We start from the raw sequence: 25924 nt of genomic DNA, 5'->3' as shown, positions 1-25924 counted from the left end.
GCAGTTATACGAAATGATTGTAATGGGGCTTGCTCTCCTGACCCAGAAAGGAGTGTGAGTAAACAGCAGATTGCACTTAACCTAACGGCATGTGGCTAGTCTGCCAGAGAAAAAGGAAAAAGAATAACTGTGCTGCTTGACTGTGCTGGGATTTACAGTTTATGAAAGCATGTTCTCACATAATTTTAACATTATCTCCACTCATAAAGAGAATTGTATGATACAAGCTCTATGGTTTCAAAGGACCAGTTCACCCAAAAATGAAAAGTCTGTCATTATTTGTTCACAGGTGATGGGGAAAAGTACTATGGAAGTCAATGGCTACCATCAACCAACATTCTTCAAAATATCTTCTTTTGTGTTAAACAGAAGAAAGAAACTCGTACGGATTTGGAACAACTTTAGGGGTGAGTAAATGACAGAATTTTCATTTTTGGGTGGATGTAACACTAGTTGAATGTGTTTGTCAATGTTAACAGCACAATGACTGGAAGTGTGTCAGGTTTTAATATGATTCTGAATCCACTTCATCCCTCATCTGTCTGTGCACTCCAACCGTTTGTGTTTTCAAGAGCTTTACAAGATGGGTTTTGTGACTATTAGCCTATATTACATCATACTTTTCAATTTTCCAAACTAATGATGGTATAATGAAGCCCAGGAGGAGCATAGTATGCACGGCTGTTGTTCAATGGAGAAATGATGCTGACTGCTGCCACAGTAACCAGTGCCAACAGCCTCATCACAATAGTGTTCATGTAGAACAACAGACTCTCTGGGCACAAGATGTGATCAGTTGATATATTTAACAAACATTTAACAATTTCAGTAACCATAAAAGTTAGATTAGAGCACAAAATGGATGTTTGTGAACAGAAGTCTTGTTTGCTTGAGGATGTAGCCATAGAGACTGAGATTGGGCAAGATTTAGAATTTAAAGAGATAGTTCATCCAAAAATGAAAATTCTGTCATTAATTACTCACCCTCATGTCGTTCCAAACCCGTAAGACCTTTGTTCATCTTTGGTACACAAATTAAGATATTTTTGATGAAATCTGCTTTCTGACCCAGAAAGGTAGTAGGAACATTGTTAAAATAGATATAGATATCAGTCTACGATGTGTGTTTATTAGAGTACCATGATGCATATGAACACGCTTTGAAGACTGACACGAATGAGAAATTGATAAATAAAGTTATTTTTTGTTTTCTTGTATTCTTGTAGCTTCATAAAATTGCGGTTGAACCATTGATGTCACATGGACTATTTTAACCATGTCCTTACTGCCTTTCTGGGTCTTGAACATGGTAGTTGTGTTGCTGTCTATGCAGGGTCAGAAAGCGAGAGGATTTCATCAAAAATATCTTCATTTGGGCGAAGATGAACAAAGGTCTTACAGGTTTGGAATGACATGAGGGTAAGTAATTAATGACAGAATTTTCATTTTTGGCTGAACTATCCCTTTAAGAACTGGCTCTCTTTCAGTTCATGAGTTGGAACTTGAAATGTTTTGATTATGCTCCACAGGAAGGAACAGGTCTGGAACAACATGAAGGTGACTTTATGATAACAGAATTTTTATCAGGTGACTTTAAAAACTGAGCTACAGTTGAAGTCAAAAGTTTACATACACCTTGCAGAATCTGAAAAATGTTAATTATTTTACCAAAATAAAAGGGATCATACGAAATGCTGACCTGAAACTTTTTGACGTTTTTTTTATTTTGAATTTTGGGAAACATGTAAGTATCTTCTGTAGCTTCTGAATGGCAATACTAAATAAAAAAAAATATGATATTTAGGCAAAATATGAAAAATGTACACATCTTCATTCTGTTCAAAAGTTTACACCCCCCGGCTCTTAATGTATTGTTTTTCCTTCTGGAGCGTCAGTGAGTGTTTGAACCTTCTGTAATAGTTGATTATGAGTCCCTCAGTTGTCCACAGTGTGAAAAGATGGATCTCAAAATCACACAGTCATTGTTGGAAAGGGTTCAAATACACAAAAATGCTAAAAAACAAAGAATTTGTGGGACCTGAAGGATTTTTCAGAAGAACAGCGGGCAGTTCAGGACAAACAAGGGACTTATGAACAACTATCACTAAACATAAAAAACACAGCTGTGGATTATTCAGGTAACAACACATTATTAAGAATCGAAGTGTATGTAAACTTTTGAACAACACATTTATCACAATTACCACAACAACTGTATTAATAAATAGTGGAAGATCTCAACAGATTTCACCCTGAAAATGAGTGACAGAAACTGTCAGCTACAAACAATTATGCAGTGTTATTCAGGTTATCCCACCATCTTTGGCATGACAAAAGGCACGTCGTCCTTTCTAAATGTTTCTAAATCTCTCTCTCTTTTTCCTCTCTCTCTCTCATCTCATCTGCTCCCACCCACCCAATCATTCGGCTCTAAATTTATCTTCAATTACCTCATCAGTGCTATTATAATAGGGCAGTTCCATGCCCATGATTCTCTGTGGCGTTGGGAGTCCCACCTGACCCTGTATGAGTGCTAAGGCCTGAGAATTGGATTACAGCTTATCCATATCAGCAGCTGTAGCCTCCTAACAAAGCCTGTGGGCCCCTGGGCATATTTCAAGCAAGCCAAAATTCACCAAGGACACTCCTGACTGGAAAAGTGGAATGGCAGAGGAATATCCAGTGCCATAATCCTCTTTCCCCTCAACATATTACCTGACACACCAGCATATCGACTGGCTAACACTACCCACGAAGTCAGAAGAGGTAAGAAATACTGTAGATCTCTATGTAGAAGCGCTACCCAGCCACACAACAAGAGGGTCAGAGTTTATTTCCAGCCTGACAACGGAGCCTCTCTAAATCAGTGTCATCACAGTCTCACTGACAGATTGTGACTAACCCATGCAGTGCCCCTAAATCACACACACACACACACACACACACACACTAGACTCAAACCTCACTGCATGGTTTTATTCTTAGTGCACTGAATGAGGGCATTTCAGGTCAAAGCTGCAATACCCAAAAATTGTGTATTCATTTAACACACCAATATATGGGATAGTTCACCCAAAAATGAAAATTCTGTCATTAATTACTTGCACTCATGCCGTTCCGAACCTGTAAGACCTTCGTTCATCTTCATAACACAAATTAAGAAATTTTGGGAACCAAATACTAACGTTAGGAGAACATTCCTTTTAGTTTATATTTTTTGTAAGCATAAAATAATGTTGCCAGAATGTTGCATGGTGGTTATTGTTAAATAGAGAACCATTCTGTAATGGTTATTTTTAGGTTACTATTTTGCAACCATAAAATAACGTTCGCAAAACGTTGCCAGATGGTTGTTTTTAAAAAGTAAGCGAAAAAAAATTACTCATAGAGAACATTCCCTAATGGTTATTTTTAGGTTATTATTAAAATCTGGGAACTTCGTAATGGACAGATTTAACTGTATTTATTTGTAATTAATCTTACGTATAATGGTTCATGTGCTCAGATTATTTTTTATTAATTAAACAATAGATAAAAACAAGATATTGTTTTTATAATACTAATTATCCGTCCATACAGATAATTTCTGTGATTGAGCTAGATGATTACTGACATACAGTTGGAGTAAAGGGGTTAGAGAAACGTTATAATAATGTTAAGGGAACGTTAAAATAACATAGTAATGTTATACAAATCAGAAACTAACATTCTAGGAACGTTAAGAAACCTTTACTGGCTAACCAAAAAAAAAAAAAAAAAAAAAAACATAAAAAGTAACAATAAACAGTAGTATAACAATCTAAAAACAAAAAATCTGGGAACCAAAAACTAACATTCTGGGAATGTTAGAATAACATTAGAATACATTTCTACAAACCAAAAACTAATGTTATGGGAATGTTCTACAAACCAAAAACAAATGTTCTGGGAACATTAAGAAAATCTTTCTTGCTACCAATTAACAACCAATTAAAAAAACAAAAAACAAAACAAAAACAAACCATAAAAAATAACATTCTGGGAACGTTAGAATACCGTTCTACAAACAAAGAACTAATGTTCTAACACTAATGTAACATTCGCAGAAAGTTAAGAAAACTTACCAAAATCAATTCAAACAAACAATATTTTGGAACGATAGAATAACAAAATTATTTGGTTCCCAGATAATTTTTTGTTATTGTTAATGTTATTCTCAAGGTTAAAGTATACCTTGACTCTGACCTTGAGAATAACATTCTAAAAACAAAAAAATCTGGAAACCAAAAACTAACGTTCTAGGAACATTGGAATAACATTAGAATATAATTCTACAAACAAAAAAAACTAACGTTCTGTAAACATTAGAATAACGTTCTGGTAATGTTCTACAAACCAAAAACTAACATTCTGGGAACGTTAAGAAACCTTTACTGGCTAACCAAAAAAAAAAAAAAAAAAACATAAAAAGTAACCATAAACAATAGAATAACAATCTAAAAACAAAAAATCTAGGAACCAAAAACGAACATTCTGGGAACTTTATAATAATGTTAGAATACATTTCTACAAACCAAAAACAAATGTTCTGGGAACATTAAGAAAATCTTCCTTGCTAACAGAAAAACAACCAATTAAAAAAACAAAAAACAAAACAAAAACAGATCATAAAAAATAACATTCTGGGAACGTTATAATAACATTAGAATACCGTTCTACAGTATTGTCTAATGTTCTAACACTAATGTAACATTCTGAGAAAGTTAAGAAAACTTTACTGGCTAACCAAAAACACATCATAAAAACTAACATTCTGGAATGCTAGAATAACAAAATTAATTGGTTCCCAGATAATTTTTTGTTTTTAGAATGTTATTCTCAAGGTTAAAGTATACCTTGACTCTGACCTTGAGAATAACATTCTGAAAACAAAAAATTATCTGGGAATCAAAAACTAACGTTCTGAGAACATTAGAATAACATTAGAATACCTTTCTACAAACCAAAAAAACTAACGTTCTGTAAACATTAGAATAACGTTCTGGTAATGTTCTACAAAACAAAAACTAACACTCTGGAAACTTTTACTGGCTAACCAAAAAAAAAAAAAAAAAAAAAAAAACCCATAAAAAGTAACCATGAACAGATTAAAAATCTAAAAACAAAAAATCTGGGAACCAAAAACTAACATTCTGGGAATGTTAGAATAACATTAGAATACATTTCTACAAACCAAAAACTAGCATTCTGGGAATGTTCTACAAAACAAAAACAAGTGTTTTGGGAACATTAAGAAAATCTTCCTTGCTAACAGAAAACAACCAATTAAAAAACAACAAAAAACAACAACAACAAAAAAACAACAACATAAAAATAACATTCTGGGAATGTTAGAATAACATTAATACCGTTCTACAAACCAAAAAAAAAAAGAAGAAAAAATCAAACAAAAAAGAAAATCATCCTTGCTAAGATTAACAAACAGAAAACAAACAATAAAAAAAAGATAAAAAAACAAAAACTAACATTCTGGGAACCAAAAATTGTTAGCTGGGTCCTTACTACGTTTCTGGGTCTAGGAGGGTCAGAAGTCTCTCAGATTTCATCAAAAACATCTTAATTTGTGTTCCAAAGATGAACGATGGTCTTACGGGTTTGGAAAGATATGAGGTGAGTAATTAATGTCATTGATATTTTAGACGACGCCAACACTTGTGAAGAGTCATCTTTGGATTGACATACAAAACTGTCTAATATTATTCTTACATGGTACATTATAACCACAAGCTGTAATTGAAATGAACATATTCATTGTGTCTGCTGTATACATAAAATAACCACATAACGTATTTTTAAGTTGTATATTAATGCTATATGGACATTTTCACACACTCATCTCTGACTGATGAGAGAATATTTCCTAATTGTTGCATTGCAACAAGCTTTTTCTGTAAAACTGATAATATGTATTGTAAAAAGCTTTAAAACTACACTTGAATTGCATTGAATTGAATATTCTTATGCTGTCAATATACAGTCAAACCAAAAATTATTCAGACACTTATTGATATTTTTTACTAGAGGGTGCAGGACACTATAGTTAATTTATATAAGTGAGGATAGCAAAACAATCTGTGAAATATTATCCCCAAATATTCACAGTGGACTACTAGTAAATTTGACCTTTGACCTGCCCATGTTTTGTTACATACCTTTCTATCAATGTTATCTGACATTATCAAGATGAATTGTTTACAACACAGTTTAACTCTGAGTCCTTGTCATATTGTATTACCATGTTCTAAACTATAGCGAATAAACTGTGATAATGTGAGAACTTTTGAAGGTGTCTGAATACATTTCGGTTTGACTGTAATTCATTTGGGATTATCAAGATGAATTTGTTCTGACACAGTTTAACTCTGAGTTCTTGTCATATTTTATTACTATTTCCTAAACTACAACAAATAAAGTGTGAGAATGTGAGAAATGTTTTAGATTTTTTTATTTGATTTTACAAATTATTGTGATCTGATCCAACTAGATGTGATCCAACATGTATTGATTATCCTGTGAGTGTATCGGTGCATTGAAAGTCCATGAGTGTAAACTGAAAGGTCGTACATTTTAGCCTGAGGTCATGCGTCCAGTGTGACATCACAGACACAGATGATGTAAGGCAAAGCAGTGAGCTCAGAGCCAGTTTCAGTTGGGAGGGCAGCTCATTTGGAACAGATAAAGGTGCTTTGTTTTCTTCACTTCCTCCTCTCTGGTACATGACTAGAACATTGTTCCTGTGTTATAGTATTTGCTCATTTGAAGGGAAACTGAGTTGCCCTTTGTGGATCTGACCTAACAGAATCATTCAAGGGAGGAGAAAGTGTATTAAGAACCAAGGGTAAACATCTATCATAAACTTAAAAAAAATCTTAGGAATGAAAAAGGATAGGCCTAATACTGCAAAATGGCTTACTGAAACAATACTGCAAAAACATGAATGCAGATATCAGTCAAGCAATACATGGTTAAACGATCAAACAAGTTTATAGTCCACTTTTTAAAATAGAAATTAATACTTCTATTCAGAAGGGAGACATTTTGATCAAATGTCACAGTAAAGACATTGTAAATGGCACGGGTATATTTGTAGCAACAGCCAACAATACATAGTATGGGTCAAAATTATAGATTTTTTCTTTTATGCCAAAAATCATTAGGATATTAAGTAAAGATCATGCTCCATGAAGATATTTTGTAAATTCCCTACCGTAAATATATCAAAAATTAATTTTTGATTAGTAATATGCTTTGCTAATAACTTCATTTGGACAACTTTAAAGGTGATTTTCTCAATATTTTGATTTTTTTGCACCCTCAGATTCCAGATTTGCCAAATATTGTCCTTTTTTAATTTCAATTCCCTTTGTCAGTTTAAAAAAATTGACACAACTGGTTTTGTGGTCCAGGGCCACATATGTGACCCTGGACCACAAAACCAGTCATAAGGTTAAATTTTACAAAACGGAGATATATGCATCATATGAAAGCTCAATAAATAAGCTTTCTATTGATGTATAATTTGTTAAGATAGGACAATATTTGGCCGAGATACATCTATTTGAAAATCTGGAATCTGAGGGTGCAAAAAAATCTAAATACTGAGAAAATCACCTTTAAAGTTGTCTAAATTAAGTTCTTAACAATGCATGTTACTAATCAAAAATTACATTTTGATAGGTTTACAGTAGGATTTTTACAAAAAATCTTAATGTAACATGATCTTTACTTAATTTCCTAATGATTTTTGACATAAAAGAAAAATCAATAATTTTGACCCATACAATGTATTTTTGGCTATTGCTACAAATATACCCCAGCGACTTAAGACTGGTTTTGTGGTCCAGGGCCACATATTAGAATGATTTTTGAAGGATCATGTGACATTGAAGACTGGAGTAATGGCTGCTGAAAAAAATCCGCTTTGTATCACAAGAATAAATTACGTTTTAAAATATATAATAAAAACTGTAATGATATTTTTGAATTGTAACAATATTCCACAATATTGTTTTTACTGTATTTTTGTTAAAGTGAATGCAGGCCTAGGTAAGCATAAGAAATTATTTTTGAATTATTTGACAAATAGCTCTGCCCAAAAGCAGTTTTTTAAAATGTTTTTATTAAGCAGTTTAAATTAATTGTAAATGAGAATGAATGAAGCAGATCTGTAATAACTTCAATAAACTTTTTAAAATTAAAAACAAATAAAATAAAAAATAAGTTAGAACTTTCAAAAAGTAAATAAATAATAATAAAAAAATTGATAAAGAAAAATAAAAAATACAGAGCTCTAAAGAGACATGGTGATGTGAAAATATCAGATGGGAAGGGAAAATATATTTCAATGCATTTGCGTACTTTGTATGTTCCCATAGAAAATGTGTGTTTGCTTGTTAAAGCTTTAGTTTTGTAAGGTAACGCAAAAAAATGTAGAGCAAAAATGTATGTTTGCAGGGAATAGCTACATTTCTTGTTAGACTGCAAAACATTTTAGAGATATGTAAAAAATACACTACCAGTCAAAAGTTTTTGCTCAACAAGCCTGCATTTATTTGATCCAAAGTACAGCAAAAACAGTAAAATAGTAAAGTTTTGAAATATTTTTACTATTTAAAATAACAGTTTTCTTTTTGAATATATATTTTAACATGTAATTTATTCCTGTGATTTCAAAGCTGAATTTTTAGCATCATTACTCCAGTCACATGATTCTGCAGAAATCATTCTAATATTCTGATTTGCTACAAAAAAAAAAAACACACATTTATTATTATTATTATTTTGTTGCAAACAGCTGAGTAGAATTTTTTCAGGTTTCTCTGATGAATAGAAAGTTCAGAAGAACAACATTTAACTGAAATAGAAATATTTTGTAACATTATAAATGTCTTTATCATCACTTTTGATCAATTTAAAGCATCCTTACTAAATAAAAATATTAATTTCTATAATTTCGCCCATAAAAAAAACCTGACTCCAAGCTTTTGAATAGAATAGTGTATAATGTTACAAAAACTTTTTTATTTCAGATAAATGCTGATCTTTGGATCTTTCTATTCAACAAAGAGTCTTGAAAAATGTACTGTTTTAATAATTATTATAATAATAATAATGTTTCTTGAACAGCAAATGAGCATATTAGAATGATTTCTGAAGGATCATGTGAGACTGAAGACTGGAGCATTGATGCTGAAAATTTAGTATTGATCACAGAAATAAATCACTTTTTAAAATATATTGAAATAGAAAGCAGTTATTTAAAATAGTAAAAATGTTTCTCAATATTACTGTTTTGCTCTATTTTGGTTCAAATAAATGCAAGCTTGGTGAGCAGAAGATAATTCTTTAAAAACATTCAAAATCTTACTGTTCAAAACCTTTTGACTGGTAGTGTAATATATTTATTTAAAAATAATAGAAAGAAAAGAAAACTCTACCATCTCACATGTTTTTCCATCACCATGTCGTTTTAGGAGCTTTGTACAAGTACAATAATAAGTATTTGCATAAGTAAATTAGAAACAAAATAAAAGGTATTGGTTATCACTATTTACCTGTTACTTTACTCCTAGATACTATTATGAAAATAAGATTACATTCAGTGCAAAATCCTAGTCAATACAATGTTTCAAGCTAGACCAGTTTCCCCACAGACTCATAACGTCATATCACTCAACCAAATGCATTGATATACTTAGAAGAGAATCAGGAATCACCAGAAGATCGGATTTTGATGATATAGAGTCACAGTAAATGTTGTATTGGGACTCATGTGGGTCCATTAAGTCCCATGCTTTATGGGAAGACATTGGAGTTTACATAGAGCTGATGATATCTTCAGAAAAACAACATCCAGCTAAAACGACTTCCAGCTAATGAATCATAATGGAGCATTTAACAACTCAAACCTTTCATGGTTCCCTCATTGGTAGCTAGTTTATAAGCTAAAACAAGCACTTTGGTGGTGTGCAACATTGGCCAAGCAGACGTCACAGAATGGTTATGTGTTTCTCACCGCTAAGTGGAAAACGCAATAATCTTTGCCAAGCCAGAGAAACAGTTTTTGAAAAAGGAAGCTGAGGGAAACCTGTTTTAGCGCAATATAAGCATCCCTTAGATTTCAGTATAAAAATGTAGTGAATCAGAAGCATTTCTCTGCATGCCTGTTACTTTCATGGTTTACAAAATTCTCTGCTGAGCACAACCTTCTAAAGGTAATCCAGTCCTAGAGATGACTTACAAAAACAACTCACTTCCCTAAAGACAAACAGTGGAGCAAAGGCCTGTTGACCCAGCAGCATTACTCACAGTGTTAACCGGTAAGTCCCAGTTAAAGTGGGTAGATTATACACCAGCTCAGACTGGCACTGCTGCAGTACAGTATGTATACTCTCACAAACACACAATAAAGATCATGTGTGAGGGTTAAGGAATTAAATAATCATTGAGGATATTTGTAAAGAACTTATGTTTTTGAGTTATTTGGGGTCATTTGCACACTAGTACTATAATCAGTTTTGGGGATAACAAGTAACTCAAGTTACGTAATATTACTTTTTCCAAGTAACTAGTAAAGTAACACATTACTTTTTAATTGACAAGAAAATATCTGAGTTACTTTTTCAAATAAGTTTTGTTTTTGAAAGGAAAGCGCCAATCCCGATCTACATATGCATCTATGTTCGTGTGAATCATTCGGCCTTTCTTAATAATGTGCTTGTTGGCAATAAACGTGGCTAAATGCAGCTAAACGCGGCTAAAGTAATCATTTCAACTCGTAATCCCTCAGCAGAGAGGGGCGGGGCAAGCAGAGCTCATTTGCATTTAAAGGGCCCATGAGATACAATGATAAAATTTACTTTTCTGTAAGCCTGAGGCTTTTGGTGTAAAAAAGGCTTTTACATTTGCCAAAAATATAACTTTTTATATTAAGAACAAACAAGCAAGCCCTGCCCAGTTTTAAGTAAACGCAAAAGTAACGTAACACATTACTTTCCATAAAAAGTAATGTAATTAGTTACTTTTTTAGGGAGTAACTCAATATTATAATACATTACTTTTAAAAGGAACTTTCCCCAACACTGACTATAATTGTATGTGCCATTCTACAAAATTGGTGCAGTCCCACAATTAAAAAACACATTTAAAAAGCATTTGTTCAAAGTGTTCAAATCTTAGATGTTTACTAAGATCCTTTTATAATCTATTGAAACCCGCAATACTATTTAAAATATTAGTAAGCTTAATATATATATATATATAATCATTATTTAGTGGGTACTTTCAATTGGGAGGTGGCTGTCCTGAACCCTAACCCCTACATTTCAAATGATAAAGATTATATTGAAATCATTTTTGCATTTTAATCCATTGTTGTTGTCAAATATATCTTTGTGATTTTTTTTTAAAGTGAAGTTCAAAAAATACATATGTTTTATATTTTCTTTGTAAATTATGAAGCTTTATGTAAAAAAATGTGTCCTGCATTTTCATGTTACTACCAAAACAGCCTGAGACTGATTTTAACTACACCCCTATATTTATCTACATGGTGAGAAGATATAAGGTAAATGTTTTTTTGAGGTAAATGTGTTCAAAATTCTGAAAATTGTTATGTAACTTTAAATAATGTCACTACCAAACACCATTTTTCTATAATTAAACACTTTTTTTGTGAGTTATTCCATAACATCAGGTTTTTATGTGTACAACTGTTCAGAACTGTGCTAGCTAACTATGTGCTGATTAGCATCTTTGAGCTAGGTTCAAAAGTATCTAAAATTGTCACTACCAAAACAGTCACGCCCAAAACATGTCAAAAGGGAACACATAATCTTTATTTGGGGGAAATAAACAAAACTTTAGTACAGTTATGCAAATTTTTAGTATGTTTAGTAGTGTTTTAGTATGTGGGTTAAAAAGTATGTAATGTGATGTGGTTGCTACCAAAACATTACTGTAACTACTGAAAATGTGATGTCACGACTGAAACATGGGATGTTTTGTCAAAAATAAAGTATACTGAATTATTACAGTTTTTCTCAATTGCTAAAACACTATAACCAGTCTTTTGAACTAAAATTTCAAAACAATAACGCCATTTTTGAAAAAGCACACCCATTTCCCTAAACAATAAACACTATTCCCTGCTTTGACAAATGAGTTATATTTGGTGAACTGTTACTGCAAAACTCTACACACAAATCCCTACATTTCTCAGTGCTTACACCATGTGGTCATTTAGAAAGCACAAGCATTCAATATTGTTCACTCAAGTCTGCGAAGTTTGAGCTCAATTAGCACACAATTACCCAAGTGGAAACACTAGGAGTCAAAATTTAGCGCACACCAATCAGAACCTTCGGCATAGATTTGTTGTGTTCATCATTTGTATTGTTTTCGTAGTATTGTTTTGAATTTGTCTCATCAGTGTGTAAAACTGTGTTGTAGTGTGTGTGTTTTTGAGGATTTGTGTGTCATGTCTGAGAGCAAAGTTTTGTTTTTCAGCAAGATTGAATTGTTTTGAGTGGAGAGCTTCATTTTGACCTCAATATAGGAAGTTTGGGGAATTGAGTTAGGAGTTGTGGATTTGTGTTTAGAGTTTCGCAAATAAGAGGCATAATTTCAAGAAATGTGTTTAAGCAACTGAGAAAAACTGTAACTAAGATGTTATGATATTTTTTGGTTCAATGTATATTCACAGTAATAAATCCTTAAGTTTGAAATCAGTATGATCAACTTTTTGCCTTTTAAAAATAAAAATTGGATTCAAAATACAACAAATCTCATAAATCACACTTGAAATATTGTTTAAATTGTAATTGTTATCGATTTTCCTCTGAAACCTTTTTATAAAATAGAAAAAATATATCTTTACAAGGAAGATGTAAGCAAAATCTTAATAGGTCAATATAACCCTTCTTATTAAATTATATATTACTGTGTTTCGGTAGTGACACATTTGGGGAGAGCACGGATATTACAAAACTTTCTGAAAATACAATATGAGAATTAACCTTGGATATTATACAATTTGCATACATACAAAATTTGTGAAAAAAGATTTTTTTTCTAAGACGTTTCCAACTCTTATTTTGAACTAATTCTGTAGAATGGCCCATATACATTAATTACATTAATTTATTTATACATTTATTTTTAATTATATAATACATTAATACTGCTGTCCAAAATTACTATTATTATTATTTTTATAATATTTATATTTTTATTCAGCAAGGACACATTCAATTTGATCAAATGTACTATTATTAACATTAATTTATATTATATTAAGAAAAAAGTATCATAGTTTCCATAAAAATAAAAATAAATTGTGAATGATCATGTGACACTGAAGACTAGAGTAATGGATGCTAAAAATCAGCTTTGCAATCACATGAATATTACTAAATATTACTTTTCATTGTTTTTATTGATTTACATTTTTATATATCTTATTACTTCTTTAAAAAACAAAAAACAAAAAAAACATTACAATAAAAAATAAATAAATAAATAAATAAAGGTTTGCAACTCACTTAAATGACTTGAATGCACCTCTTTGATGAAAAGCATGTTTTAATTTGTGTACTAAAATTAACTGAGCGTCATAAAGTCAAAAAATGTCAGGGGAACACAACTGTCCTAATATCATAATGAAGAAGCCTTTTTTAAATAACATTCTTGAAAAGGAAAAAAAATATAAAATTTTTGGCATCTTCTATTGCTATTTTTTTATGGAAAATAAATAAATCAATTAATCAATCTATATCATTTACACAAGAAACGTCTAGGTTATGAAGTTAACCCTCGTTCCCTGAAGGAGGGAACGGAGACGTTACATATGGGAACTCACTTGAGAGTCCAATCATCTCTGAGCCTTATTCAAAAGGCCAATGAAAATTGGCGAGTGGCATTTGCATGCCAAGCCACGCCCCGTACATACGGGTATATAAGATGGCGGCATGCAGCCAGTCATTCAGGTTTTTGCTGAGGAGCCGGACGAGCCGGCGTCAGCGCGACGCAAGGGTCATGGCAGGGAATGTAACATCTCCGTTCCCTCCTTCAGGGAACGAGGGTTACCTTCGTAACCTAGACGTTCCCCTTCAGTCGTTTCACTACGACGTTACATATGGGAACAGACCCATGGAACAGGCCACGACCCTGACGCCGCGTTACGCACAACCCCCACGTGCTGACAGGCGGATGTGTCAGCAGATGGAAATTGTAATGTAACCTTCCCAATGCCCTGGGGGCCAGTAGAAGGGGCCCCACAGGGATGCCAGAAGTACTGAAGCATGGGTTGGGGGGGCCGAGCACATGAGATCTTCACATGTGGAAATGAGAATAATTCAATATATCCATAAAGCTTTTTAGGGATACACGAGGGAAACAGCGGTCTTCTCCGCTGGAAATATTGGAAAAAAAAGCCACAACCTGTGGGGCAAAGGAGACCCAGGCAGGATCACAGTAAGGGAGGGAAAATTCTGGGAATATGGCACACGGATCCACGTGGGAATGGCGCAGCAAGCCAACACCAGCCGTCCTCACGCTCACCTGAAGTCTATGTTAAGACACGGGAGGATATGGCCTCTACACGGAGGTTGTAAAACCTAGCGAAGGTATTAGGTGTCGCCCAGCCAGCAGCTTCTACAGATATCTGCTAGTGAGGCGCCATGAGCCAACGCATAGGATGAGGCAACACTACTAGTGCAGTGGGCACGAACACCTAAGGGGCATGGCTCTCCCTGATATAAATTAGACAGGGAGATGGCCACCCAATGGGCCAACCTCTGTTTGGAGACAGCATTCCCTTTCTGCTGACCTCCGAAGCAGACAAAGAGCTGCTCAGTGCGTCTGAAGTGCTGAGTACGGTCTACGTATATGCCCAGAGCACGAACAGGGCATAGCAGCGCAGAAGCTGGGTCTGCCTCCTCCAGGGGCAGAGCTTGCAGGTTCACCACCTGGTCGCGGAAGGGCGTGGTGGGAACCTTGGGCACATAACCGGGCCGGGGTCTCAGGATGACGTGAGAATCTCCAGGCCCGAACTCAAGGCACGTTTCGTCGACAGAGAAGGCTTGTAGGTCCCCTACCCTCTTGATGGAGGCCAATGCAGTCAGGAGCGCTGTCTTAGGTGACAGGAATTTCAGCTCAACTGACGCAAGTGGCTCGAATGAGGTGTCCCGTAGGCCATGGAGGGCGACGGAGAGATCCCAAGAGGGTATGAGGTGCGGTCTGGGAGGATTAATCCTTCTCGCACCTCGCAGGAACCTCACAATGAGTTGGTGCTTACCAAGGGATGTTCCATCCACTGCATCGTGATACGCTGCAATGGCAGCAACGTACACTTTGAGAGTCGAAGGGGACAGCCTGCCCTCCAACTTCTCTTGCAGGAAGGAAAGCACTACTGCAATCGTGCATCTCTGTGGGTCCTCTCCTCGAGAGGAACACCAGACAATGAACAGACCCCACCTCAGTGCGTAAGCCTGCCTCATAGAGGGGGCTCGGGACTGAGAGGGAGGATTGGGAGGATTCGGGGGAGGCAAACAGATCTATCTGAGCCTGACCGAAATGACTCCAAATCAGCTGAACTGTCTCGGGGTGGAGTCGCCATTCTCCAGGGTGGGTGGACTGCCGTGAGAGCTGATCCGCTGCACGGTTGAGTTCCCCTGGTATGTGAATGGCACGTAGCGATTTCAGCCACGTTTGACTCCAGAGGAGCAGATGGCGGGCGAGTTGTGACATGCGAGGAGAGCGGAGACCGCCCTGGCGATTGATATACGCCACAGTCGCAGTGCTGTCGATACGAACAAGCACGTGCTTCTGGCGCAACGTCGATCGGAAGCGACGAAGGGCTAGAAGTACAGCCAACAACTCAAGGCAATTGATGTGCCACTGCAGTCGAGGTCCTGTCCAGGAGCCCGATGCTGCTTGCCCGTTGCATACAGCACCCCAACCCGTGGTGGAGGCATCCGTGTAGACCACGACATGCCTGGACACCTGTCCCAGGGGCACTCCGGCCCGAAGGAAGGCAGGGTCTGACCACGGGCTGAATAGGCGGCGACACTGCGGGGAAACGCCAATTCGGAGTGTGCCACGGTGCCATGCCCGTCTTGGGACTTGATCGTGTAACCAGCGCTGAAGCGGTCTCATATGAAGCAAGCCCAGCGGCGTGACCACGGCCGCAGCTGCCATATGCCCCAGGAGCCTCTGAAATGTTTTGAGAGGGACCGCTGTCTTGTGTCTGAATAAGTCCAGACACTTCAGCACTGACTGCGCGCGCTCGTTCGTGAGGCGGGCTGTCATATTGACCGAGTCCAGCTCCGAGAAAACACAGAGAAAAGAGATCCTCTGCAGTGGGGAGAGTTTGCTCTTCTCTCGGTTGACCTGAAGGCCCAGATGGCTGAGGTGCTGGAGCACCAGGTCCCTCTGTTCGCACAACAGATCTCGTGAGTGAGCTATGAGAAGCCAGTCGTCGAGATAGTTGAGAATGCGAAAGCCTGACTGCCAAAGAGGGGTCAGGGTTGCCTCCGTGACTTTCGTGAAGACGCGGGGAGAGAGGGACAGGCCAAATGGAAGTACTTTGTACTGATACGCCTGACCTTCAAAGGCAAACCGTAGAAAGGGTCTGTGACGAGGAAGGATCGAGACGTGAAGATCGAGGTCGATGGCTGCAAACCAATCCTGGGGACGAATGCACGTTAGCATGCGTTTCGTTGTGAGCATCTTGAACGGCAGCCTGAGAAGGGACCGATTCAGGGCTCTGAGATCCAGGATGGGTCTTAACACACCGGTCTTTTTGGGCACGATGAAGTAGGGACTGTGGAACCCTGACTTCATCTCGGCTGGAGGGACAGGCTCGATTGCATCCTTCGCCAGTAGGACTGCAACCTCCACAAGCAGGACAGCGGCATGCGTGTCGGAATGGACCAAAGTGAAAAGGACGCCTCTGTACCTGGACAGACGCCTGGCGAACTGAATCGCATAGCCTAGACATACTGTCCGTATCAACCACCGCAAAGGGCTGGGATGCTGAAGCCAGGTCCCCAAACGGTTCGCCAGTGGTATCAAGGGAACGTTGACCGACGTGACCGCGGTGGGGCAGCCTGGGGGGGGAAGGGGAAGGGGACTGATCCCAGAAGGAGAAACGTTCTGGAGAAAAGTCTGACTGCCATAAGCAGCTCTTACCTTCTTCCCTGGTTCCCGCGCTGGTGATATCAGGCTCCGAGTCCGGTTCCGAGGAGTGTAAGTGCTGCTCGAAAGGGGAACTCGGGTGCGAGTTCTTGCGGGTGTTCTTGGCCGGTCCCTGAGAGGCGGGCGGCGCCGCTCTCCTGCGGCCAGCTCTGTGCCGGGCTGCCAGCCTGGCATCATGAGCCTCAGGGGGTGTTAGAGCTGGAGGTGTTTTTGTAGCCGCAGGGGGGGCGCTCTCGGCGATGAGCAGGCAGAGACGGGGCCACCGGCGGCGGGATGGAAGCTTCGCGGCGGGGCAAGATGTGTTTGATAGCCTCCGTCTGCTTCTGAACTGCCGAGAACTGCTGGGCGAAGTCCTCGACAGTGTCGCCAAATAGGCCGCTCTGGGAGATGGGAGCGTCGAGAAAGCGAGCTTTGTCGGCGTTTGCCATCTGCGCCAGATTGAGCCACAGGTGTCGCTCCTGGACCACAGCTGTGGACATCACCTGACCAAGAGACCGCGCCGTGACCTTCGTCGCCCGTAGAGCGAAGTCGGTGGCGGCGTGGAGTTCCAGCATTACGTGTTGGTCAGAACCACCCTCGTGCAGCTGTTTTAAGGCCTGGGCCTGATTGACCTGTAAAATGGCCATAGCATGCAAGGCTGAGGCAGCCTGTCCAGCGGCGTGATAAACACGGCCCGCGAGAGCGGACGAGCGTTCACACGCCCTGGACGGGAGATGCGGCCGGTCCCGCCAGGTGGCAGCGCCACGCGGGCAGAGATGCACCGCGACAGCGCGCTCGAACTGGGGAACCGACACATATCCCCGGGCTGCCCCGCCATCGAGGGTGGCGAGGGGAGAGGAGCTGGGGCGTGGGCGAGATGAAAAAGGCACCCGCCATGTTTTAAAAAGCTCCTCGTGCACCTCCTGGAAGAATTGAACCGGGGGGGAGCACGGCAGAGCCGCGGGAGCCCTCCCCAGGAACCAGTCATCCAGCCTAGAAGGATCAGCTGAAGGCACTTGGGGTACCTCCAGACCGATCTCGGAGGAGCATAGCCGGCGGCACGTTCTGTACAGTGACCCGCAGGTCCCCCTCGTGTCTCGCCACGGCAGCCGAAAAGCATTGACGGCTTAACGACCTGCCGCGGGATGCCGTTCCCATATGTAACGTCGTAGTGAAACGACTGAAGGGGAACTATATTATATACTGGTTCTATGCAGATACACATGACCATTTGTCAGAATCAATTCTTTTTAAATATAAAATAATTTGACCATTTTAATAATGAATTATGAATAAATCATCTACTACACTACCAGTCAAAAGTTTTTGAACAGTAAGATTTTTAGTGTTTTTTAAAAAGAAGTCTCTTCTTCTCAGTTGAAACAGTTGAAATATTTTTACTATTTAAAAGAACTGATTTCTGTTTGAATATATTTTAAAATGTAATTTATTCCTTTGATTTGAAAGCTGACTTTTTAGCATCATTACTCCAGTCTTCAGTGTCACATGATCTTTCAGAAATTATTTTAATATTCTGATTTGCTTCTCAAAAAAACATTTATTATTATTATTATTATGTTGAAAACAGCAAAGTAAATTTTTTTCAGGTTTCTTTGATGAATAGAAAGTTCAGAAGAACAGCATTTATCTGTAAATGGAAATCTTTTGAAACATTATAAATGCATTTTCATTACAAGCTTTTTATTTCAATAAATGCTCATCTTTGGGTGTTTATATTCATCAAAGAATCCTGTAAAAAATATTCAACTGTTTTAAATATTAAAACTGTACTTTGGATCAAATAAATGCTATATATATATATATATATATATATATATATATATATACATACATATAAAGCACTTGATCAAAAAAGCATAGGCATCTAATAATACTTACCTTGATTCATTTTTAAAGAACTGTCAAGAGCTGCTGAAACATGTCCTTTTCATTTTAAAGTGATGTACTATACATCATAGTTATGCTTTAGGAATGCTGCAAACCAGTGTGGGCCTTGTCTTAACATGTATCTCCGCACATGAAAATAGTTAAGACATGTCAACTGACACAAGAGGTCCTCAGGGACTGAGTTTGTCGATGGTGCCTTTGTGTGGACACAACTTTCATGATGAAAGATTCTCTCCCTCAAGCTTTAAACTTTACAGCAACCTATGAAGGCAGACTCAAATGTAAGAAAACGACTGCTATTTTTCCACATAGTCCAATTAGAAAGCTTCCGTGGAGAATAAAGCATGCAGTGCTGCGATTTCCACAGTGATTGGGTCAGATGCCACCCTGCCCACCTTCCCAGAAAGACTGGTCACATTTATTCATCTACAGGACTGACTGACCTCACCTCATACAAACCAGAAATTACATCTACTGAAGTATCAAAGGCCTGCATTGCTTAATGACCTTTACTTGAACCATGGACAAATAAAACCAGACTTTCTGAGCTTCAGGTGCTGCTGAGGCTGTATGGCGCTCCTGTATTTGATGTCTGCTAAACTTACGTATGGGAATAGGAAAGGGTGACCTGTCTGTGGACTGGCTGTCTACTTTCCAAAACACATGATGGCAATGGTAGCAGGACACCCTGGGACGGAAGCACATAGTAACCATGGCAGCTTTTTATTTAAAGTGCTCTGACAACACCTAGTGGTGAGATTTGTTATATCCTCCATTCTGTCATATGTTCTATGATGCCATTGAACTATGAAAACTATTAAATCTGATACAACAGTCATATGTAGAAAAGGCCATTTGGATCCATTAACTTCAATGCAACCCCCAAAACACCACTCAGGAGGAAGTCGCTCTTCTCAGCACAACCCCAGCACTTTTCTGCTCTGGTTAACAAAAGGGAGTTCAGCTGACTGAGTTTACTCTGCTGACCAGAGCACCTTCCTCTCACTAATTGTCTGTCTTGCTTAAGTTATTACCTGATGAGATGAGACCACTAAAGCAAAATCTAGAACTTGTCCGAGAAGTGCAATAATCAGTTTTATGGGCTTTCCTGGGCACAGAAAGAAAGAAAGAATGAAAATGTTTACAGTGTTTATCTTGAAATTAAATTAAATTAAATGTATGTACTTATTATTTTGAAATTTGTATATATACAGTGCCTTGCAAAAGTATTCATACCCCTTCATTTTTTCACATTTCGTTATGTTGCAGCCTTATGTTAAACTGCTTTAAATGACTTTTTCCCCACATCGTTCTACACTCCATACACCACAATGACAAAGAAAAAAACAGGTTTGTAACAACTTTGCAAATTTATTAGAAAAAACCCCGGAAATTATTCCTTTGCATAAGTATTCATACCCTTTTCTGGGATACTTGAAATTTAGCTCCGGAGCATTTATATTGCTTATAGATGTTACTGCACTTCGAATGGAGTTAACCTGTGGCAAATTCATGTGAATGAGTGCGATTTGGAAAGGTACACACCTCTCAATAAAAAGTCTAACAGCTGAAATTGCATATCAAAACACAAAACAAGCCCTAATGTCAAAATAACTGCCTGTAAAGCTCAGAGACAGGACTGCATTAAGGCACAGATCTGGAGAAGAGTGTAGAAAACATTCTGCTGCATTAAAGGCTTACTAAAGCATGTAGCATCCATTATCCATAATGGAAGAAGTTTGGAACCACCAGGGCTCTTCCTAGAGCTGGCCTCCTGGCCAAACTGAGCAATTGATGGAGAAGGGCTTTGGTTAGACTGGTGACCAAGAAGCCCATTATCATATATGCAGATAGGAGAATCATCAGAGTAGAAGGAAAGCTTAAAACAGCTAAATTTAGAGATAGCCTTAATGAAAACCTAGTCCAGAGCATTCAGAGCCTCAGACTGGACAGAAGGTTCACCTTCCAACAGGACAATGACTATAACCACAGAGCTAGAGTGGATTATAGACAACTCTGTGAACGTCCTTGAAGGGCCCAGCCACAGCCTGGGCTTGAACCCAATCAAACATTTCTAGAGAAACCTAAAAATGTCTGCTAGCCCCCATTAAAGCTGACAGAGTCTGAGAGGTAAAGTGGTGAGGAGAAGAATGGCAGTTAATTGCCAAATGCAGATTTGCAACGCTTGTCACATCATACCAAAAAGACTGTAAGGTGCTTCACCTAAGTACCGTGTTAAGGGTATGAATACTTATGCAAAGTACTATATATCAGAATTTATCTGTGGAACTTAAGAATCATTTCATTCTCAAATTCAATGTCATCTTTGTTCCCATAGAACATTTAATGTGTGGGCGAGTCTGTAAAAATGCATGAAACATCAGAACTTTATTAATAATTCATACACCACATGGTGTCCACAGCTGTGCCATTCTCATAATCTGACATAAATACTGAAAGGTTTGCTTTAACTATTCATTCAGTTCTATAAAATGTCATGCACAATTTACATTCTGTGTAACTGATACGTGTTAACATTATACATAACAGAATACCTTTGTGTAAAACACACAGCTGGTGCATAAACTAAGGTCAGTGACACTTTAAACAAAATGTGATGGATTTCGCTGATGCGCAAAATGCCATAAACAAACAGAAAAACAATGAATTGACCCATTTTAACTTAAGGTTCCGTTAGAGACAGACTAAAGGTGTGTAGTTATACAACATATAAATGTATATGTCAATACAGGTATAAGTAGTTTAAATTCAGTCTCCATTGTAAGTGTCACGGCTAATAGATTTCCATTGAAGAACATTGCCTATATATGATGCCAAGGAACAGTTGGAAGAAACCAGTTACTTGCTGCTATCTAGTGGACACTTTTATAAACTGCATAAGGTATTTCCTAAAGACTTGAAATTAAAATTATTTCCCAAATACAGGACGTGCTCTAGCCCACATTATGTGATCATAAATAGAAGAAGATGTAATATTATCTTAAGATATACAAATAAAATAATATATCAAATAGTCACAAACCATCAATTCACCAGGTAAATTCTTTGAAATTGTTTTGGCATATCATTTGTGTACTTATATATATCAACACACACACACACACACACACACACACACACACACACACACACACACACACACACACACACACACACACACACACACACACACACACATATATATATAGTTTCTATTTTGTGTATTTTTGTATTTCTGAAAAAAAAAAATCTAATTAAATACAAAGTGTTGATTCATAAAATGCTTCTACTACTGCAGCAAAACTATAAAATACTGTAACTAGCATGCTTTGCTCTATCATCTGTCTAGAAAATGTTTCGTTCGTTTCGTTTTGTAGCACTGCTCTGAAGTACTGAAAATTGTCCAGATACTATTTTTAGTGCAATTGTACATGCCAAATGTGTTCTATGTAGATTGCATTATTACAAGAAAAAAAAAAAAATCCATGGACTTTGAAGTTTACTAGTATGTCTGCAGGTGCCTTCATGGCCTCTAGAGGGACTAAAGAACCTTAGTTTACCTCGACAGCTGTTAAGTTGTAGCCTATGTAGTCCACAAAATAAGTTACTAGTTCTACCAACCATATACTTCAATGATATCAGCACTGTCCTTCTCTAAATAAAGGAATATCTCAACTAGCATGCAATGCTTATGAATGGAAACCTAATTTGATACCTACAAATATTTGTAAATTAAGACGTTTTTTAGACTGTGATTTCTAAAAGGTGCGTTTGTATATAATAATATTCATGAAACAAGTTTTTAAGCCTATCAGATTGTCCCAGCAGGGGGAAATAAACAGCAATAAATACGTATAAAAATAGTTATGAAGGAGGAACTAGTGAAGCCAAGATTATTTGAAGCAACAACAACGTGCCACTTCAATCCCTCACAAAAACTTCCCATGGTAAGCACACTTTTAATTACCACCAATATATAACAGTATTGTTAGTACTGGTAAATAGCCTACATAATATGTTCCTTTGTTTGATGATTTCAGGTTGTGAGAATAATTAGTATGGTGATAATTGAGCAGACACGTACATGTTGGTTAAAATGCAATGAAAATGCCTGCTTGGTCATTTTTATTTATCAGCGTAATTCCCAGGGATAGCTTGACTATTGATAAAAAACAAAAAATAATAAAACATATAAAAATATGTATTTAAAGATAATAATATATTATTATGCTACAGAGATATTATAACATCTTATAAAACATAATATAGCATATATAACATATTTCTATTATTAAATATAAAAAATACAAAAAACCCTGTAAGCAATGTAGAAGCAGGCGCAACGTCGACATAATGCTGCACTTGTATTAGTAGCCCATATACTGTCATTATTGCAGAAGGACTCAGTTCCACCATGACACGGTAAGCGAAAATCTCGATTATGTGAAATGGCGGCAAGAGGAGGAGGCGAGGACTGAAACATGATACAGTACAGCGCCACTGCACACTCAACCAATGAGTGAAACAAAAAACCCGGAGCGGATTTCATACATTTTTCGGAATCATCCACACTGCAAGAGCTACAAACTACTAGAACACTCCATTATCATCAACGAAACTGCCCACGCTTCAAGTCCAACAGTCGAGTGAAAACATGCAGTGAGCCCGGGAGCCAATCTCAACAGCAAGGTTGATATTAATGACAACTTATTTATTTAGTCGCTGCCTCAGCCATTGTATTAAATACCCTTCAGCAGTCATTTAAAAAAAATGTCAAAAATGTATTAATAACTGTGGAAACGCCACCAGTCTGTGAAAGGGGTTCATAGGATATGCAAACACAGAAGCTAAGGACCTGCTTAAACTAAACATGGCTAAAAAAGAGGAATGCATCTCTATGCAAGTCCTTGCAAGTACTGCTTTTATTTCCTCTGTGGGAAAACGTGACTTAGTGAAACATTAGCTGTTAGAAAAAAACAAATAGTTCATGTACTGAATCATGAACTTCCTGAATCAAATAGACCTACCTACTACATACACCATACTGCAATTTTCCTTTGACTTCCAGTGTTTTTGGTTGTTAGACACAATTTAACCATCAGTGGCAACTTTTGTGTTACTTTACATTTAAAAATGGCTTACAGCTTTGTATTTTATTGCTTACTTCATCATGAATAATGTTTTTGGACATCCTCATAAGGTTGCTATTACAACAATATAGTCTGGCCGACCCTTTTGTTCAAAGTCTATGAGTTTTAAATATTACTCTGCCCTCACTGTTTTTCATTCTTTTACAGCTCTGATTATGCTGGTCCTCAAAATAAATACTTGTTCTCGAGTTAATTTTACCACTGGGGCCTTGACTGTTCCCAGCTGTCCCTCCTCCCATCCACTCTCGAATTGGTCCCTGACCATACATGGTCTTAGTTGAAGAAAGCGGCAGGCCAAGAGCTGTTGGAAGAAGTGATCTGCCATTCAAACAAGGCTGTGTGTGAAAGGGAGGACCCTCTGACTCGGTAGCTCTGGCCATGTTACTCCTCCACCACAAAAATTTACACTGTAATAGGGTAGAGCTAAAAATGGGTGAGGAACTAACAGATGAGAAACAGAAACTGTACATAGACTGTATGTTTCACTCAGCTTGTAACGACTTGAATTCACTGTAAAGAAACAAATAGGTGTTTCTGGGTGTGGAAGTTGAAATACTGTTCTGTTACAGGTGCCAGGTGAGTCATGGTGTATTGCAAGATTCATAAACAAAGCTAAACTCTCTTTCTAAGCACATAAGTAAGGTGGGCTAAGGGGAATTTGTTTAATATAGCAATAATGTAATATAGTCTGGTTTCAGAATTGTGTGCATGCTGGTTCACACCACACCAAGTCCAAACCTATTCTTTAAATGCTGGATGATATCTATAAAGAGTAAATCTGAGTTTAAGTATCCATAGCAATTAAAAGAACTGTATCTGATTCATGAAGTAGGTGTTTTTGATGGCATTTGAGTTTGTAGTTGGGGATATGATGACATAATTCCTGTTATGTTATTCTAACGAAGTGAGAGACAGCCTTCCTTCCCACATTTTACACACAAACATTGTATGACGCACTTCATGGAATTTAACACTCCTGACTCTTAAAGACTGCATGAAATCGCTTTATGAACACAGCAGTGAAGTTGAAGTCAAAAGTTTACATACACCTTACAGAATCTGTAAAATGTTAATTATTTTACCAAAATAAGAGGGATCTTACAAAATGCATGTATTTTTATTTAGTGCTGACCTGAATAAAATATTTCACATAAAAGATGTATACATATAGTCCACAAGAGAAAATAATAGCTAAATTTAAAAAAATGACCCTGTTCAAAAGTTTACATACACTTGATTCTTAATACTGAGTTGTTACCTGATCCAAAGCTGATGATCCAAAGCTTTTTTTTTTAGTGATAGTTGTTCATAAGTTCCTGTTTGACCTGAACAGTTAAACTACCTGCTGTTCTTCAGAAGGATCCTTCAGGTCCCACAAATTCTTTGTTTTCAGCATTTTTGTGTATTTGAACCCTTTCCAACAATGACTGTATGATTTCAAGATCCATCGTTTCACACTGAGGACAACAAGGGACTCATATGCAACTATTACAGAAGGTTCAAACGCTCACTGATGCTTTAGAAGGAAACATAATGCATAAAGAGCCGGGGATGAAAACTTTTTAAATTTGAAGATCAGGGTAAATTTAACTTAATTTGTCTTCTGATTCTTCTTAATTTGGCTTCTGAATGGCAGTGCTTCATTAAAAAAA

General features: G+C 37.3%; 2 long non-coding RNA genes across 2 annotated transcripts; both read left to right on the top strand.

Moving 5' to 3' along the window:
• The first annotated feature begins 295 nt into the window (after positions 1–295).
• On the top strand, positions 296–6469 carry LOC141347158 (uncharacterized). The gene is made up of 2 exons (XR_012357313.1): positions 296–407; positions 2459–6469. It is a non-coding gene; the product is annotated as an uncharacterized lncRNA (long non-coding RNA).
• A 16302-nt stretch (positions 6470–22771) lies between these two features.
• On the top strand, positions 22772–25092 carry LOC141347402 (uncharacterized). The gene is made up of 3 exons (XR_012357344.1): positions 22772–23069; positions 23520–23811; positions 24420–25092. It is a non-coding gene; the product is annotated as an uncharacterized lncRNA (long non-coding RNA).
• Positions 25093–25924: the final 832 nt, after the last annotated feature.

This window comes from Garra rufa, chromosome 12 (genome assembly GCF_049309525.1).
Source record: "Garra rufa chromosome 12, GarRuf1.0, whole genome shotgun sequence".
NCBI classification, from domain to species: Eukaryota; Metazoa; Chordata; class Actinopteri; order Cypriniformes; family Cyprinidae; genus Garra; species Garra rufa.
This window is presented reverse-complemented; position numbering and strand designations above follow the sequence as displayed.